This window comes from Elephantulus edwardii, unplaced genomic scaffold, assembly GCF_000299155.1.
Source record: "Elephantulus edwardii isolate Elephantulus edwardi_28Jun2011 unplaced genomic scaffold, EleEdw1.0 scaffold00037, whole genome shotgun sequence".
In the NCBI taxonomy this organism is placed as follows: Eukaryota; Metazoa; Chordata; class Mammalia; order Macroscelidea; family Macroscelididae; genus Elephantulus; species Elephantulus edwardii.
In genome coordinates, this window is record NW_006399787.1 from 20,375,355 (window position 1) to 20,381,294 (window position 5,940).

The 5,940-nt window shown below is 36.5% G+C and overlaps 1 protein-coding gene across 1 annotated transcript in view; it reads right to left on the bottom strand.

Moving 5' to 3' along the window:
- The window catches only part of RAD51B (RAD51 paralog B), an 890,578-nt gene that overhangs the window by 836,884 nt on the left and 47,754 nt on the right, over positions 1–5,940 (bottom strand). The gene's annotated exons all lie outside the window — the stretch shown is intronic.

Consider the following 5,940-nt stretch of genomic DNA (forward strand, 5'->3'; position numbering starts at 1 on the left):
TGAAAGCAGAGAATACCAGAGGAATGTCTATCTGTGTTTCATTGACTATGCAAAGGCATTTGACTGTGTGGATCATAACAAACTATGGCTGACTCTGAAAAGAATGAAGGAATAGTTAGGTACTTGTTATTCTTGGGTATTATCAAGTAATACCCAATAGCAAACCGATGTACAACAAAACTAAATACTTCCCAATCCTGCACCATCCTCATAATCAATGCTACACTTGAGTCTATTGTGTCTGTTTACTGAAACATCTCAATTTGTATTCTATCAATACCTGGAGCCTTGTTTTTACCAATGCTTTCAGTACAGCGGTGACTTCTTCCTTCAGAATCCCCTGTTCTTAATAAAAGAATCCCTCCCTGGTTCTTGATCATATTGCCTGCTTAAATGGGTGGATGTAAATTCTTTTTAGCATACACAGGAATACCCTATGTATTCTATCTTCTTTTGATATGTCCTGTGGCACTCAGTATCTTGCCTAAATAATTCTTCACTCTTGCCTATTGAAGCCTAAATTTTTTTCCCTTCTATTCTTTCAATTTGAGAAATGCCGAGCATATTCTTCTTTTTCATTTTCTAATTCTAATTATTTCCACATTTCATTACAACTTTCCTGCATTCTCAAGCTGACCATTCGAATCTTCTTACTTCACCACTTCTTAGATCTGGTTTAGCTTTCTACATTCTAAAGTAAATTTGATAGTCTATTCTGATACACATTTTGGTCTTTCTTCTCTTCCTGTCTTTTTAACATCTTGCTTTCTGCACATATGATTGTGGGAATCTTATTATCAAATTTAATATTAATAATAAACCAAATGCTGTATCAGGATATGAGGCAGGTTTAATACAAACTGAAGATCACCTTGTGGCACTAAGGTGTTCCCTAAGAGCCAACATTGTTCTTAGTTTGTATTAACTGAATCCCTCCCTCCTGAGATAAGCATAAAGAGGAACTTGGCCTTATCTGCAAAAGACTTCACCATTATCCTTGGTTTTGTTTGGTACTTCCTTATGATTTTACTTTGTTTAGCTTACTTATGATTCTCAATAAATATCCAGAGAGGCATGGGAACTGTTGGCCCCCTGTTTTTTATGCTCTCTATTCTATCTCATTCCTGGTAGTCTGTCTCATTATTAATAATTATAAAAATACTTTACTCTCAGCCTGCAACATATGATGTTGTAAAAGCAGTGTTGCAGGGGGTGGGGAGGCAGAGTCTGACTTCCATTCACTCGGCAGCTGAGGGAGTGAATCCTTACCAACATCGACAGATCAAACTCAATTCCTATGAGTTCAGACATGTTTCCTATACACAACATCTTCCTACAAGAAAATTCTAAATCCCACTATCCCTCTCAAAACTCTCAACTCTCTGCTAGTGGGTATTTTAAGTAAAATGGCCACAAAGAACTCAGATAATACTCAAAGTTTTGATGTTTATTAGGGAAGTAACAAACTACATCAGTTGTTACTACATCAGTTGTTACTGATGAATGCCCCTCAATTCCTGGGGTCTTCTTTTGACCAACACCTTCAGTGAAGCTTTAACTCTTCCTTCATTACCACTGGTTCTTGTTTATATGGTACGTCCTGAAATTCTTCAGTGCTGACAAATTCTTTTTATTCTATATATTCCCTGTACTTTTGATATTTCATAGATCATCCATGGTTTTGCCCACTGCATCTCTCAGTATTGCAACTTGAGGGTTGAGTTTGTTTTCCAATTCTTTCGGGTTGAGAACTGCTGAGCAATTTCTTCCCATTTCATTCTCAATGTCAGCTCTCTGCACATTTTGTTATAATACTTTATCTTCTCAAGTTGCCTTTGAAATATTCTGTTCATCTCTTTCACTTCAGTATTTCTCACCTTTATTTTGGGCTTTTCAGCTCTCTAGGACAATTTTCATAGTCTTTTCTGACATCTGATTTTTTGTGTGGGTTTTTGTTTTCCTTTCTCCTCTTTGTAATGACCTCTTTAAAATATGTTTTATTACATATATTTTTTATTGGTTTGAATACGATCATTTACATACATTCTATTTCATGCCTATATATTGTGTTTAATATAACCTTTCATTTATATTGTATTTTGTTCATGTATATTGCATGGGATTTTTTACTTTACAATCATCTTACTAATAACTACATTTGTGAAAGCATGTAAGCCATCTACTTCATGCCTTATCCCTTAATATCCCATTTTAGATAGCCAGTACTCTGCAGAAACAAGTACGTCCCTGGGCTGACCCATCTTTTGTTCTGTTTAGAAAGCTTGAGCATCCTCATCCACAAGCAAAGTCCACTCCATAGCAAGTCATCAGGTTGCAGAAACTTACTCTCTTCGTGGATTACATCTGTGATGTCATCCCACAACTCATCTGATCTTCAACCATTAGTATTCAATTCATCAATACACTCTTGAAAGGTTTCTAAATTCAACGAGATGTACTCAGGGTGGTATTTAGGCTCTTATAGCCTTGTTTCCACTTTCCTCAACTTCAATTTGAAGTTGCCAGTTAGCAACATAACTCTTGCCATTCTTCTCCCTGCTGACAATGAGTTTCTCCCCATATCTTTTCATAGATTAGATGATTTGATTACTGTGCATTCTATCCAGTGAGCTCCATGTGTACAATAACCATTTATGAGATTCCCCTCCCGCGACCTCATTTATGTTTTTGTTAAAAACATTATGAAAAACATTTCTCACTTACCCACAAATTTCCAAAGTAGCTCGTAAGTGGAAGAGTGCCCACCTTCCTCCCTCACCTGAGAATGACTGATTTATAATATAGAGGTAATTTAATCAAAAGGACCACACGATAAAATAATCTATTTTCATACACCTGTTCTCACTTATTGTCATTGGATTAGAAACAACTCATAGCTGACCCTCCATGGTGTTTCCAAAGCTGGCATGGGAGCAGAATGTCCGTCTTTCTCCTGTGGAGTCACTGGTGGATTCAAACCCCCAGAGAGACAAAGCCTTTGGGTTAACAACGCAATGCTCCATGGACTACATTAGCACTGCTCCCTTTTGTAATCCACCTAACTGCTAAACTATATCCCTGAAATCTATTAAATATTCTATTTAAAACATGTCCTTCTTCCCAATGGATGAATTATTTGCATATTACTTGTTAATTGACTGGTTTGGGATAAAACACTGCCAACTTGTTCTTCTCTAACATTCCAACAACCCTTCACCCATAGTCAGTGTTCCACCATCAGAATCATTCATTCCTGATAGACATATAATGTCTTCTATCAATTCCACAATCAAAAGATTTACTGTGAAAGAAAACCCTAGAAATCTCTTAGAAGTGCTTCTTTTTTAAAAGGAGCTTTTCATTCACATCAAGTCTCATCTTAAAAGTGACTGTGCTTTAGTTTAGATCTGAATGCTACAATGTCCTTTAAAGATTCTAGTTCTGGAAAGAGTTAACTTCTTTTGAATAGATGCAGTTCATTCATGATCAGTTCCAGAATCAAAAAGCATATGTCAATGAAAGAGCGAAACCTTGTTCAATATTATTAGCTCCCCCGTAACTTCACAAATCTTATTAAAAAATGAAGTTTTAAAAGTTTTTAATTAGCGGTCACATGGGAACTTAAAACACATTTTAATGCAAAAGAAAGACTCCAAAAATTCTAGTAGATAGAACAAACTGTTTGACAAAAGTTCACTATGCTTACCTCCAAGAAGCACTTTGGCTGCACTTTTATTTTGACAGTCCATGGGCTATTCAGCACTCTTCTCCAACACCACAGCTCAAAGGCATCAATTCTTCTGTCATTTTTATTCACTGTTCAGCTTTCAGATGCACAGCAAGTGACTGAAAACTCCATGGTCTGGATTAGAAGCACCTCAATCTTTAAACTAACATCATTGTTCCCCAGTAATCTGGAGAGGTATCTGAAAACAGACTTGCCCAATGCAGTATGTCTCCTGATCTCCTTCCTGACTGCTGGTACCAAGGATGTTGATTGCGGATGAAAGTAAAATGAAATTATTAACAGTTTTAATCTTTTTCAATCTCCATCTAACATGACGTTGCTATCAACCCACCACTGGGTGAGGATTTTTTTTTCTTGATGTTGAGATGCAATCCATATTGCAGGCTGCAGTCTTTCATCTTTTGCAGCAAGCATTTCAAGTCCTCCTCACTATCAGTAAGCAAGGTTGAGTCACGTGCATAATCATCTGTTGTTGTTGAAGCTTCCTCGATTCCTAATCCCATATTCTTCTTTACAAGACTCCAGCTTCTTGAATGATTTGCTCAGCGTATAGATTGAATAGATATAGATAAATCATACAACCTTGACCCACACTTTTCTTGCTTTTAAACCATGCAATGTCCCGCCTTGCTCTGGTCAAATGACAGCTTTTTGGTCTAGCTATAGGGTTTCATATGAGCATAATTGTTTTAGGATTCCCATTCTTCTCAATGTTAGCCATAATTTGTTATGATCCACACAGTCAGATGCCTTTGCATAGTCAACAAAACACAAATAGGCATCCTTTTAGCCAGTATCCATCTAACATCAGCAATGATATCGCTGGTGCCATGACCTTTTCTAAATAGTGCATATAAAGACAGACTGAAAGAATTGAATTATGACCAAGAGAAAAGGATGAAATCAATTTCCAAATCCCTACTCATGAACACCAGTCAGAGCAGGAAGAACAAGCATCAGGGAGGCCAGATTTCTCTTCAGGTGTTTAGAAGTACATAAAGGATTGAATGTCTCTCTCCTAGAATGTTAAAGGTCCTTGCCACACTTTACTTCCTAAGAGTAGATATACTTAACACCTGCATGGTTCTTAATACCATACTATATCAAAGACTAAATTCAAATACTTCTTAATATTTAAAAAAAATGTCTTGTGTACATGGTGCATGTTTCCATTCAATAATATTTCATTTCTAACTAGAAATTACTTATTAAACAGTAAACCATTAGCCTTTATTGATTTTCTCTTTGTCATTTTCAACTTACATTCCTCCCTGCTTCTTGAGCTTTCTTCTTCCTGGCTTTCTGCAAAATCCAGATTACCCAGAAACCCTACAAATACCAGTAAGCATGGGATAGAGAAGTAAAAAAGGAACTGTTTTCTGTTTAATTTTTTTTACAAGTATCAAATTGGTTTTATCTATAGAAAGAGACAATAAAGAACTCATTATCAGCTGTCTAAACAAGCATTGAGGCTGATTGTGGAACAGAACATTAATTACTCATATGCAATTTAAATTGCAGATATATATATATTAGGAAACTATTCTTTTTTTTTCAATGCAGTAAACATAATTTATCCAGTTTTTCTCAGTCTTAACCCCACCCCAATGTCAGCCTCATTCTGTAACAGTGGCACCATATAATATTTGTCTCTTTGTGACTGAGAGTTTTTACTCAGCATAATGTCTTCCAGGGTCACCCATTTTGAATAATGTTGCATGAGTTCCTTGTTTTTCAAAGCAGCATAGTATTCCACTGTGTGAATATACCACAGCTTCTCTATCCATTCGTTTGTTGATGGGTACTTAGATTGTTTCCAACTCCTTGCTATTGTGAATAAAGCCGCAAAAAACATGGGGGTGCATATATCTGCTTGGATGTCATCTATGGTCTTTACAGGGTATATTTTCAGTAATGAAATTGCTGGGTCAAATGGTATCTCTATTTGCAACTTTTTGAAAAAGCGCCAAACCGCTTTCCACAGCGGTTGCACCATTTTACACTCCCACCAACAGTGAATAAGGGTTCCACTCTCCACAACCTCGCCAGCATTTGTTGTTAGCTGTTCTGTTAAATTTTGCTATTCTTACTGGGGTGAGATGATATCTCATAGTTGTCTTTATTTGCATCAATCTCAGGGCTAGGGATTTTGAACATTTCTTCATGTGCTTGTTGGCCATCTGAATGTCTTC